The sequence below is a fragment of the Eumetopias jubatus genome, unplaced genomic scaffold (genome assembly GCF_037043125.1).
Source record: "Eumetopias jubatus isolate StellerSeaLion01/CBP00866 unplaced genomic scaffold, mEumJub1_p1.0 scaffold_8, whole genome shotgun sequence".
In the NCBI taxonomy this organism is placed as follows: domain Eukaryota; kingdom Metazoa; phylum Chordata; class Mammalia; order Carnivora; family Otariidae; genus Eumetopias; species Eumetopias jubatus.
In genome coordinates this window covers 20,000,444-20,014,397 of record NW_028274814.1, presented here as the reverse complement: position 1 = coordinate 20,014,397, position 13,954 = coordinate 20,000,444, and the positions used below count along the sequence as shown (strand labels likewise).

Genomic DNA, 13,954 nt, shown 5'->3' with positions numbered 1-13,954 from the left:
TTTGAGTTTTCAAAGATATTGCCCAGAGGCCATTACTTCTCATTGTCACTGCCCCTGAAATTCAGTAATGTTACTATCAGGTGGGCAATAATGCCCAGTTAATGACATCATATTCCAAACAGCTCAACAAAGCTAATATAAGATCTTTTTGAATATCAACTCTCCTACAGGTAAGCTTACATAGAAGGCACTATCTAATATGGTATATTATTTGGCTAAGATTTAAATAAATTTAAAAATATCCCTTTGGACTATTATCAATTTCAGTTTATATTGACTCTGCTTATATTTCCAGATTAGGAAAACATCCCTTTATTTACTCTAAAACTTCTTTATTCAAGACTAATCAGTATTTAGCTTAGGTTAAATTTCACTTAGAGTCAATGAAAAATGGTGCTTCGGGGCACCTGGGTGGCTCACTCGTTAAGCGTCTGCCTTCGGCTCCGGTCATGATCCCAGGGTCCTGGGATCGAGCCCCACATCGGGCTCCCTGCTCCGCGGGAGCCCTGCTTCTCCCTCTCCCACTCCCCCTGCTAGTGTTCCCTCTCTCGCTGTGTCTCTCTCTGTCAAATAAATAGATAAAAAAATCTTAAAAAAAAAAAGAAAAATGGTGCTTCCTATAGAGTTTTAGGACTGAGTTTTAACTATTACTTTTTTCCTCTAAATGTGGGAAGATCTTGAGTAATAGCCTCGACTCCTAATAAGCATTCTAAACAATCAAGAGACTTTCGTCTATATTTTAAACTTACATAAAAGCAGAGCATGAAAAATAACCCTCCCTCAAATAAAATCTTTAGTAATGCTATGTGCCGAGCACCCTCTTAAAATGCTTTATTCATTTATTCCTCAGAACCACCCTACAAAGTCTACGAAGTATTATCACCTTCATTTCACAGGCAAGAAGGACAAAGCAGAGTAGTTGACTGTCTTGTCCAGAGTCATGTAGCTCTTAAGTGGCTTAACCAAGTCTCCTGACAATGCTAGATTTCAGAGCTCATCCTCCTTATCTTCTGCCTTTTGGCTTGCAGGACATACCTGTGTCTCACTCCATTTCTGTTTCAACTGTTTCTCCATCCAAATTACGCTTTTTGTCATTTTTAACTTGAGTATAATGTTTGAACCTATCTATCAAACCAATATGGCCTCCTCTGATACAGATTCTTAAAAAAAAAAAATGAACTTTTTTCTACATCCTAACATTTTCGACATATTTCAATAGAAATTAACAAGGAATTTAAAGAGATATAAACATATTTCTCCACAGAGAAGAACTCATAACGATAGTTAATATCTCCTAAGATCAAGGAATGACTCGGAAGATTAATGGAATTAACTTTAAAAAGTGATGAAATTTTCATTAAGTGGAGATTCTCATAAGGTATAAAACAAACTTAAGTATGATTTAATGAATTATTAGAAGCAAAACTTCAGGGCTATCTGAAACTACCTTTAGTCCAAAGAATCCTTTGACAAAGAACTAGAAAGGTACATTAAAAGAAAACATTTACTGAGGAGTGCAAAGGTCAAGGACCACTGTAAAGTAATTTTTACTACATTGCTAATCTACTTTTTGACCTGTACATTACTTTCTGCAAGGTGACTCAACCAGTGATTTAACTCAGACCAAATGGTTGACCTTTACTTGAAAAGTAAATAATCATTTACCAGAAGTTCTTGATTCAGAGATGACCCACTGGTGACTGCTATCCATGAGCACTGTCCCATATGGATGGACATCTGCTTCATGATTAACCTCTGCTATGGGCTCAGTTGACTTGGATACTGAGCAAATGATTAATGAGTGAAAAATTTGTTTTTTTCCTCTGCTACTTATAGTGTCAGCACCAAGGGAGAATGCTATGGCAACCAGAATATAGAGAAGTGGTGGCAGGATGTTGCTGAGTGATGACAAAAGCATTTTGCAGGAAGTACTAAAGCTATGGGAAAATGAATATCAAATAGAAATTAAGTCTTAGGAAGGAAACAATAAAGATAAAATGAAAGGAGAGAAAAGAACTCAAGAAAGCTGGACCTTCAGGAGAAAGAATAAAACTTTACAGACATTAAACAAAATGAAAAGAAATTTCTGAATAACACAGAATAAGTAATAGCAATGAAATCCACAATTCAAGGAGTTTTGAGGCCATCAGCTAAAATTAGGTATTTTTTCAATCATATTTGAACAGGTGTGATTTGCTAACCGAATGTCATAAACCATCACCATCATTTTCCAGAAGGGGCTAGTAAATGTCAGTTGTGCATGACTGGTGAGATTTTGTGGTTTTTGCAAGAAAATTTCATATACTTAGTTTTTACCTAGGATGTCACTTTGGTACACATTAGGAGCACAATAATTTGCTAGTTGTTTCATTAGACAAAGATTATCGTATATAGGAATATAAAATAATCAGAAATGGTCCGAAATATATCACTGAGTAGTTACTCAAATGAATGCCTCTTGGCAACATAAACTAAGGCATATGTATGTAAGGAAGATGGCATCAAGCGAAGTAGCCACTAAGTTTAACATGCTCATTGTGAGGGGAAATGGTGAGCTCTATGTTCATCTCTGGGGACCCTGAAGAGAGGAGGGAATTCAAGAGCATTTTAGTGGTTGGGTGAAAGAGGAACAGTGCAGTGTCCTGGAGGAGAGAGAGCTCAAGGCAGGGCATCAGCCAGCTGAAGTAGGTGTGTGAATGACCGACCCTCCACACACATACCTGAGATAAGTGGTGGCCATAACTGGTGTCTGGGAAGATATTGGGGAAAATAGAGGTAGAACTATATCAACTACAAAAATCCACATGAGAGGCGGGGCTTTGGCACTGTGGATTAGAATCTTCCAGAATGTGATGCCCCTCTTCTTTGCTGACAATCTTATTTTCTTTTGGCATGGAAATCCCAGTAGGAGAAAAGCATTTGGACTTAGGGGTCAGCATAGTTGGGGCAATTTCAGGCGAGCCCAATCCATACTAAAGTTGGAATATCTGAGCAGAAAAGAAGAGCAATCAAGGCTCATGAAATCTTGTGACCCTCAAGGGCATCTGGCTTAAGCCAAAAGACCATTAGTACTAGGCTTAAAGCCATTCTCCAATTGTCTGTATGACCACTCAGGCCAAGTCACTGATGGTTTTTCCCTCGGGGCCTAAAAATACAGCCTAGGACAGCATGCACAGAATGGCAGAGAAACTGGGCATCCACCTAAGCTCTCATTAACAGCATAAGTATTCACCCAGAAATCACCATAAACTGCAGCAAGAGCGCTGTGGTATTCAAACCCATGATGGATTTTCTGGTAGCAGAGCAGGGTTGATTAGGTAATGCGTGCGAAGATAGGGGTGAGGTTCTCAAGGTTCAAAATGGTGCTCAGGAATGGCTAGCGCTCTGTGGCAGAATCTCAGCCGGAACAGAGGACGGAGGGAATGTGGTCTCCAGCTGGGCTGATGTCTAGTAATTGTGTCTAAGAAGCAACAATTACTTTTCAGGTGTCCTGTCAATGAAGACCTAAATACATGCTGTACTCTAAAAATTTCCCAACTATTTGTTATCTGCAAATCCATTACTTGAAAATAGCCTATAACTTTAGGCCCTGAAACATGAAGATTCACCTCCTTCCTGCTAAATATCTAAAAAGGGAAGAAAACGACAATGGAGCAGAATGACTAGCCCATCAGTCAGGTCACTTCTGAGACTATTTGTGCAGACCCTTTGTCCTCTCTCAGTCAGTACGAACTATACAGTCCAATTAAACCTAGTGCTGGTTGCCCACAGGGATTCCTTTCATACAAAAATTCAATTCTCTCCAAGATTCTTGGCATTACCTAATGGCCTGCATAGAATCAGTGTGATGGTCTCCGGCTGGTTCCCGGGCGACAAATTGATCACCATGGCAATAATCAGAGGCTCTCACCCTATAGAGGGGCAAAGTAAAATCCACAGCACCATAGGGGAAGCTTATTTGATTATCTCAGAAGGGCTGTCTCTTTAGAGGGGCTGCTACTGCCGATTAGGCTATTCTATCTATGCAGGCCTGTGGGGCCCATGCCAGAGCGTGGAATGAGGCATATGGCTGGAGATTGAGGAGGGAAAACATGCCAACTTCTGATGCAGCCCAGCTGCCTCTGCTCAGGTGGTCTAGGTCAGTATTCTGTGAGTAAGACTTACTCAAGCCCCAGGAAAGGGTACCGATGGATACTTGCAAAAACACACCTGGACTTAAATCAGTCAACCACGTTGCTAGCAATATAGGAGGAAGACAATCCAGGAAAAACATGAGCCTACAGAAATGTCACAGAAAGTAATGGGAGCTTAACTGTGATTATAAACTGTCAGGTTTTATAATACTGAGACCCTAACTACTAAGGGAGGAACTATACCTAAGTATTTCTCCTTCTATATTGCCCCCAAATAGGTTTGTGACTTTTCTTTGGGACATCCTCTGACAAGAATTAGTAATTACAGAAATATAGACGAGGAGAGGAAATATATAAGAAAATATATATCTGTATTATATAATCTTGGTTGCATAATAAATGCCCAGGGTGTCAAACAAGACCAAAAATCTAGTTTGCTACTCCCGTGTGAAGTTGGTGTGTTCACACTATACAACAAGCTGGGGTAAAATTGTTCCAGGCAGAAGTTAATGTATGCATTGTAAGGCACATACATACTTCTCTTTATTACTCTACACATTCAAAGGCCTTCAAAGGATGTACTCACAAGGGTTACTTTTAGTGTTGAGAACAATCCAGGGACAGTTCTCTATAGATAAACAAGGGGGAAAAATATTTTCTAAGCCCTCATGGAAAGTTCCCACCCTCGGAAGGTCTGAGGCTGACATGGAGCCCCAGATGACAGAAAGACATGGACTAGCAGTCAGAACGCTTCTCAGGGAGAACTGCAGGCAATCAGTTCTGGCTGGAGACATGGTCCCTTACAGGACTTTAATGAGCTTACTGAAAATCACACTGAACCCAAACACCAAATGATTTCACAATTAGAAGTTGGAGTTGTCTATTCTTTTGCTTTTCTGTCATATTTTTGTACTGGGTGTTAATAGGTCCTTCAAACTCCTTTTAACTAACCTCTTAAATAGACTGCAATTAAAGAATTTCAACCATGCTGTACCATATAGGATAAATCATATTTCGTCTCTGAAAATAAAATTCATCTTCTTTTTTTCTTTTTCCCAAAACCACTAGCTTGTGTTAGATTAATTTGTATTAAAATGAATGTGGATTTGACATGGTGTTTTGTAGAAATTTTCTTTTTTTAAACTGCTGCCATTTAAAATAAATAGCAGCCTCTTCTTTGCTGCAATAGTAGTATAGATTTAATGTATTTACTTAATCTCTCAGTCTCGATTCCCTCAATCATTGAAGAAACACATTTGTGTGTTTATCCCGGGGGTTCACAGTAAGGATTACATGCTCAGCATGTAATAGTTTCTCAAAAAATATGAGTTACCTCTCTTTCCTATTCACTAACGATCTTTTTGTCCAGACTTTGTTTAATATCTTTAAATAATAAAATTCTATTTCAGTTCTATTTGCTATTTCATGAACATAACGTATAAAAAAAAAGAAGTATTTAAATCTTTGGACTCGTAGTGAATCTTTGGGAGATTGATGAAAGGGACTGAGAGAGAACCATACCCATTTATGAACCTCATCAAAGACATAACTTCCTTCTACATCAACCAAATGTCCTTTCTCACTTCAGATTTCTTCATTCTTCTTTATCCTCAATTCAGGGTGTGTGGGGACATCTTAAAACAAGTTGCCACCAAAATCAACAGCAACTGGGAGCCATGGGCATCTTTCGTGTGAAGAGGTCCATTGTTACATGGGGGTTATAACCTTCAAAGTGAGGCGGGTCTGGGTTCAAATCCCTGTTCTACCGTAGCTGGCTGGGTGATCCCTGGCAAGGTGTTCAAACTAGCTGAGTCTCAGTTTTCTCAGTTGTACCATGAGCTATACACATCTCTCTCTTAGCATTGTTGGAGACCCTCAATTTGCAGTGGGGCTGAAGAAGCTTCGTCTTCAGGGCTGCTCACTTGCATGGGTCTGTTCCAGGCTCCACACCTAATACTGTATTTGGACTTGTTATTCCTTGCCCTAAAGAGAACTTCTCAACTTCAGGCCCCACAAATTTTGGCTCTACCCTTGTACGATGATTAAACATAATAAATAAATAATAAATAAAAGATAACTGGCCCATAGCAATTGTCCAATAAATGGTATTATTCTCACCGGACTCACAGGCCATATACTTGGATCTGGATTAAATAAATGCAGAGAAGCCTACTACACAGCGGTATTGTTGGCAGGTTATACAGAGGTTAACCCTTCTTAAAATATGCCACACTGAAGCCTAGTGAGATGTGTGAACCAACCAAATGCAATATATTTGGCTTCAACCTTAATAGTAAATGTGTAACCATATTTGGTATATTAGAAAGGCTCTAAACAAATGCATCACAGGATGGGTCAAGAAAGAAAGAAGTGCAGAAGTCAAGAGCAAAGGAGGACATCTGCAAGCATCCCAAGGGTGGCAGGGGGTGGGGGCAGTCCTGGAGAGTATGGGAGAGATAATGAACAAAAGCCAAGATTGATGCTCTCCATGGTCTTAGTAGACACTATTTGTCCAAATACAGCTTGTTATCCATCTACATTAGAACCACCTAAGGAACCTCAATGAAAGCACAATTTCCTCCACTCTATGCCAGCCCACTGAATCAGGACATCTGGAGGTAGGGCCCAGGATTCTACCCCCAACTAGGTGATTCTGAATTCCATTTAGTCTAAGAACCTCTGCTTATAATTGAACCTGAAACTACTGATTGGGTATCTCTCAGGACTCCACATGTTTCTGCCTGTCTTAGAAGTCCAGTTTTCTACAATCCTTCCTTTCCACACTTAGAGGTGAGATCTGATTTGTACATTTTCTTACTTGATAGGTCTACTCCAATTATTAAGAGCATGCTGTTCAGGGGCGCCTGGGTGGCTCAGCTGGTTAAGCGACTGCCTTCGGCTCAGGTCATGATCCTGGAGTCCCAGGATCGAGTCCCACATCAGGCTCCCTGCTCAGCAGGGAGTCTGCTTCTCCCTCTGACCCTCTTCCCTCTCGTGCTCTCTATCTCTCATTCTCTCTCTCTCTCAAATAAATAAATAAAATCTTTAAAAAAAAAAAAGAGCATGCTGTTCAGACACATATGTCACTTTTATCATGATTTCAGCAAGATCAGGTGTCTCTTTATATACCTGGGGATAAAATAGTTTAATGTTAGCTGAAATGGAGATGCCACTGGAAGCTTGAAACAAAGTTTCCAGTGGAAAGACAAAATGCTTGCTCTCTGGCTGTCCTGGTCAACCTTGTTATTATTAACTTGGATGGAAATTTAGGAAGCCTGCTTACAAATATGTAGATTATGCAAAACATGGAAGGAATAAATGCTCAGAAAAAGATAACAATCAAGCTACAAAGTAATCCCAACAACAGGTTGAAATGAGAATCAAGAATAAAAAAGATCATAGAGTCTATGGAAGCATGAGTGAAAAGAAAAAGTCAGAACTGCTTCAAAAAGGTATCATTAATACAAGTTTTATTTGAACAATAAAATACTGTTTAATACTGTTCCTGCTACCCTTACCCATACATTTTTTTTTTCCAATTCTTGGAAGAGAATAGTTCTACTCTATTCTGTGCTGGTCAAACTGTATATATTTTTTTGGAACAGGGGCATTTTTGAGCATGACATTTTAAGAGAAGTCATTCTCAAACTACCATGCATCCAAAAGGGGATTGCTAGCACAGTGAGGAGTCTACAAACTAACATAGACTGTCTGTGATAACATGGGGGGCTTGGGGGGAAGGATTTGTCTTTCTTCAAATAATGGATTGTCTGTAGACTTACATTGTTGGTGCTAGGCAAAACCCTAAGTATGTGATAACTGTAAGAAGGTGTATTAAGTTAACTATAAGACAATGAAACAGTGAAATAGCTCCAAAAATGCAATGGAGAATTGAGAATGGAAGTGAGCTCCCCAATGTGAAGGTCATCAAACACTAAGTAACGTCATGGTCAGAATCGCTACAAAATAGATTGTCTCTACTGAGATTTTTGGGAAAGGGTAGTTATAAATCGGAAATGCTTTCAACTCCAAAGAAAGGTTTCTGTGATTTGTTTTATCTTAGCTAGCTCAGGGTTCTAGCAGCAAGCCGAAGCAGAAGAATGTGCAGAAATCAACCATGAGCAGAAAGGGAAAACCAAAAAGGGAATATGGACCCTCAGTGAATGCGTATGGAGCACATACTCTGTGCCAAATGCTATTCTAGGCACTGGGGATGCAGCAGGGGACAAGAACCCAACCCCACTCTCTGTCTTCATAGAGCCTATATTCTACCAGGAGACAATTATGAGAGGAGTTTTGGCAATTTCCTCACTATGAGAACACAGAAAAAAGTGAAAGGGGACGTTGGGAGTGAAAAGGAAGCATAATTGTGCCAAGGAGGACTTATTTGAATAAATACTTTTCAGTCTAAATAAATCCCAAGATTGCTTATCCATGAAATCACTCCATATTAATATTTCACTGGCTTCTCCAAAGCATTGCAGTCTATCCATATAGAGAGCACATTTTCTGGCCCCATCCCCCTTTTAAACATCCCCAAGTGACCATCTAACTCTATCAATATTGACTTCTTCACAGGAGGTCACCACCTATCAGATGTTACATCCATCACTGCAAACAACTTCCCTTTGACATATTGATTACTTCATTTTTCTTGTCTTTTGGCCAGCACCTCCTTTCCAATTAATTTATTGTTGGTGCTGCTGGTGTGTACATCTTTGATGTTCCCAAAACCAGACTGTCCACCTGAATCACATATCCAGCTGCTTAACTCACACAGGTACTGTTTCCTTTCTTTGACAAGATGTTCTTCAACACCGGCTGTTTACCTTGCTTGAGGAAAACTTCGAACAACTTGCCAAATCTCAACTCCAGTATTGCATCAGTTTACACTTGTATCTTGTAAGGTAGACTATCCCTTCCATACCCACAGGCATCTGACAGAGAATGCTCTAGTCTGAGTCATACAAAATCAGATCAACTCTTTCCTTTCTCTCTGCTTTTATTTCTGGTTTCTGCTAATTTCTGTTCACCTCCAGGAACAGAGTTGGGCTCTGGAGGTCAACCGGGAGGGTGTTGGAGTTAATAACCTCGGCAAGCTACTATGCATTGATCTCCAGTCTCCTCGTGCACTCATATTTCTCTCCCTGCGATTAGATGCTCAGCTATCTGCCAGGGCACCTCTTCCCAGACAGTCTCTGATTTGAACTATCTGAGGGCTCCTCATCAAGCTGTTATGGGAGACTAACAACCCACATAGCTCATGCTATGTACTCCACTCTTGGTGAAGGGCGCTGCATGCTTGCCAAGCAATCAAACCAATACCTCAGTCATAGAAGATTAATGTCCCTTTGCTTATATCCTTGAAGCAGAGAAATGGCTAATGCGACTCTCTCCTTCATAAAGGCTTCTATGCAGTAAGTGGCTGGGATTAAATTATACAATCACGTCATCTATCTGTTGGAAAGGCTGTCACCCTTACGCTGCATTTGCCAACTTGTCCCTTTAGCAGAGGGGCTCAGTACTGCGAGAAGTGGAAAACGGAGCATTATGATGCTGGCTAATATAATTCTAAATACCATCAAGGCCATAAAATGGGAAGTAAGTGATAAATAATTTATATTTATCAGAATGACTGGATCTTATTAAAAGTGCAGTAATATGATATCCTCTCATACAGCACAGACATGGATGGGGAAAGAGATCAGAATTTCAATGGTTGCTAGAGTTGGTTTGAATTCCTGTTTAAAGTCCTGTGAACCTGGTGTGAACCTCATATTTTTTTCACCAGTCCCTAGAAAAGAGAGTTCCATTCTTTTTTTTTTTAAGTTTTTTATTTATTTATTGAGAGAGATAGAGAATGGTAGAGAGAGAGCATGAGAGGGAGGAAGGTCAGAGGGAGAAGCAGACTCCCTGCTGAGCAGGGAACCCGATGTGGGACTCGATCCTGGGACTCTAGGATCATGACCTGAGCTGAAGGCAGTCACTTAACCAACTGAGCCACCCAGGCACCCGAGAGTTCCATTCTTTAGGAAGGGAGTAAGCAAGAGGAAAAAAGAAATCCAATTCAATAAAAACAGTTTGGAAAAGATAAGAAAATACGGCAATAAGCAACAGGGCCAAAATGCTATCATCGTTTCTGTTCTTTTCTCCATTCCAACTCTACCAACATAAAGCAGAAAAATCCACCCATTCATTTATTTTATTTTTTAAGATTTTTAAGTAATCTCTACACCCAACGCTGGGCTCAAACTCACAACCCTGAGATCAAGAGTCGAATGCTCCACTGACTAAGACAGTCAGGTGCCCCACCATTCATTTATCCTTAATTTATTTCTTCATTCCTCATTAATCGTCAAACACCTAGAGTGTGTAAGATACTATATTAGGAACTATGAAAGAACAATGAAGAATAGATAGGATCCTCACCTTCAAGTCGTTTACACTCAAATACAGCACACTGGAATTTCAACTTTGGTAAGCGTAACTCCAGCTTTATAAAAGAAAACTGAGCATCTGTCCAAGAGAAACACTAATGAATTTTCTTTTTCTTCATCTTCCTATTTTACTGCATATGTCTAAGTCAGAGCTATTCCCACTTGAAAATGCTGCCTGGGACCACATCCCTGGTAGGAAATGCAGAAATTCAAAGCCCCTTTCATTTCCTAAATAGTATAACCGGAGAAAAGTCATTTCTCAAATGATCAATTAGACTTTACCCCATTTTTTATGATGGACACAGAAATAACCAATGATCAGAGAAGCATATCTTTCTGAAACAAACATACTTCTACACACATGACCAAAACTTTAGGTTGCCTTTTTATGACAGGATGCATGCTGCATGAGCACAGTGTAAGTAAGGTATTCAGTTACATTTAGTAACTATCTGATAATGTGTTCGATTAGAAACATAGACACCTTGGTGATGGGGCGCTTCCGCAAAGATGGCGGCCGCTGTGGCAAGAGGCGCTTGGCTGGCGGCCTCGGGCAGAAGACTGCGGCGTGGGATCGCTGCCGGTCGGCGAGCTTGGCCCGGCCCCGGCCCCTTGACCGCGGCAGTGGCCGGTGTGGCCCTGGCAGGCACAGGAGTGGCACGGTACCATGGCCGCTTGAATGTCGTGGCACCCGAGGGCAGCCTCACCGTCTTAGCACGGGAAAATGTTGACTCTGGAGAGATGGGAGAAAAACTGTCCCTTCGTAAACAGCGCTTCATGCAGTTTTCTTCACTGGAACATGAAGGAGAATATTATACACCACAAGACTTCCTCTTTTCAGTAATGTTTGACCAAATGGAACGTAAAACTTCAGTGAAGAAGCTGACAAAAAAGGATATCGAGGAGATACTGGCAGGAATCCAACCAGCTCGTTGTAGATCAACCTTTTTTAGAGACCGTGGCGATAAAGGACTAATTTCGTATACTGAGTATCTTTTCTTGCTTACAATCCTCACTAAACCTCATACTGGGTTTCATGTTGCTTTTAAAATGCTGGATGCAGATGGTAATGAGATGGTTGAGAAAAAGGAATTTTTTAAGCTACAGAAGATCATAAGTAAACAAGATGACTTGAAGACAACGATAGCTAATGAAACGGAAAGCCAGGAATCAACAGTGAAAGAACCTGAAATTACCACAACCCTTCAGATACATTTCTTTGGAAAAAGAGGAGAAAGAAAACTTCATTATTGGGAATTTCGAAGATTTATGGAGAATTTACAAACAGAGGTCCAAGAAATGGAATTCCTTCAGTTTTCTAAAGGTTTGAGTTTCATGAGAAAAGAAGACTTTGTAGAGTGGCTACTTTTCTTCACTGACACTGAAAATAAAGACATCTATTGGAAAAATGTAAGAGAGAAGTTGTCAGCAGGAGAGAGCATTAGTTTGGATGAGTTCAAGTCATTTTGTCACTTTATGACCCACTTGGAAGACTTTGTTATTGCTATGCAAATGTTCAGTTTAGCTCATCGTCCTGTCAGACTGGTGGAGTTTAAGAGGGCCATGAAAGTAGCAACAGGACAGGAGCTCTCAAACAATATTTTGGACACCGTCTTCAAGATCTTTGATGTGGATGGTGATGAATGTCTTAGTCATGGAGAGTTTCTCGGGGTTTTAAAAAACAGGATGCATCAAGGTCTATGGGTACCACAACAACAATGTGTACAGGAATACTGGAAATGTGTGAAAAGAGAAAGCATTAAAGGAGTAAAAGAAGTCTGGAAACAAGCTGGAAGAAATCTCTTTTAGAAAAAGATAATCTGGGAGTCATACTGCTCCAAATGTCAGAATTTGGAATTTGTTTAAAATACTAGATTTTTGTCTTCTTGGTTTTCTTTGTAATATAAAGATGGCTTGTATTTACTTTCTGAATCAATAGTTTCTTACTAAAATTTCATTAAAGAACTTAGTAAAAATAGATACATTCTGTCAGAGGGCCTAGAATTGAAGTAATGCTTTGTACTTTGATAAGATGGAAAACCTAGTTATTCACTGATTTCTTAGACACCGTAGTACAACGTACTCTTTGGAAGGGTGTCAGCTAGTACTTACAGAAAAAAGTATTTGATATACAAGGCCAGTAGCAAGTCCAGAAGTCCTGATGTTCCCAGTAGGGCAAATTAAATTAAAAACTTCTCAGGTTTTCTCATCTGTATCTCATAACTCATAAAGCTTCTTGTGTATTTTATTTCAGTTAGCTGTATATTAGTTGTCTTAAAAATAATGTGTAAATTTCAATATCCTCTGTAGAAACAGAATAAAGTATTTACATAGAAAAAAAAGAAGGAAACATAGACGCCTTTTCTGCTTAAGGGTCAGAGATCTGCTTTGAGCAACGTAATAATGTAGTTTAGCATGTGAGCGCTCCCCCAGCACCTGGCTATCTTTTCTCTTAGAGTTTAGTTTTGGGTCCAAAAGAGTTTAGTCAATAAATTAGCACTAGAATCAGAATACACTTTTTGCAACATTTCTCCCCAGCCCTGCTGCTGCAAGCTGCCCTTGAGGGGCGACCAAGCTGGGAAGACAAAGGATCATAGCACAGCCCCCAGCTACTGAATTTCAGCAAGAGTGAGCAGAGGGGCTGGGTTGGTCCCCTTTTCTGCAGCCATGACATTGAGAGCTTTGGGGCATATGAGAGAAGGGCATATCACTTTTCCACCACAGTAGCTTACAAATGTATCCCCTGCCTCGCCACACACATCCTACTTCATTCTTTCTCCAGAACCCTGCTTGAATAGAACTTTGTGTTCAATCAGCCAGTGAGTTAGCAAATTTCCCCACATTGCCCAGACACACCAAGCTCTTCATGTCTCCAACTCTGTTTTTGCACACTTGCCTTCCCCACCCCTCTTCTGCCTCCAGAACACTAAAGTGATCTTTTCAAAAGCCAGGGCAGGAACCACCTCCCCAAGGTCCTTTCCGTGTCCCACCCCACCTGAGAGGAATGGACTCTTCCCCCAGTTGGCTTCCGGTTGCAGCTCTAACAAATTACAATACATTCAGTGACTTACCGCAACCCAAACACTATCTTAACGGTTCTGGGGGTCAGAAGTCCTAAAATCAAGGTGTCAGTAGGACTGTGCTTCTTCTGGAGACCACAGGGGACACTTTGTTTCCTTGCTTTGCCCATTTTCTGGAAGCAGCCTGCATTTCCTGGCTCATGACCTCTCCCTCAAATCACTCTGACCTCTGCTTCCCTCCCCTTCACAGACCCTCCCGCCTCCTTCTTTCCCTCATTAGGACCTTTCCAGTGACATTGGGTCCACCTGGCTAAATCCAGAGTAAGCTGCCCATCTCAAGATCCTTAAATGAATCACATCGGCA

General features: G+C 40.5%; 1 pseudogene; it reads left to right on the top strand.

Annotated features, from left to right (window-relative positions):
• Positions 1–11,080: 11,080 nt before the first annotated feature.
• Positions 11,081–12,391, top strand: LOC114217314 (calcium uptake protein 2, mitochondrial pseudogene; annotated as a pseudogene).
• Positions 12,392–13,954: the final 1,563 nt, after the last annotated feature.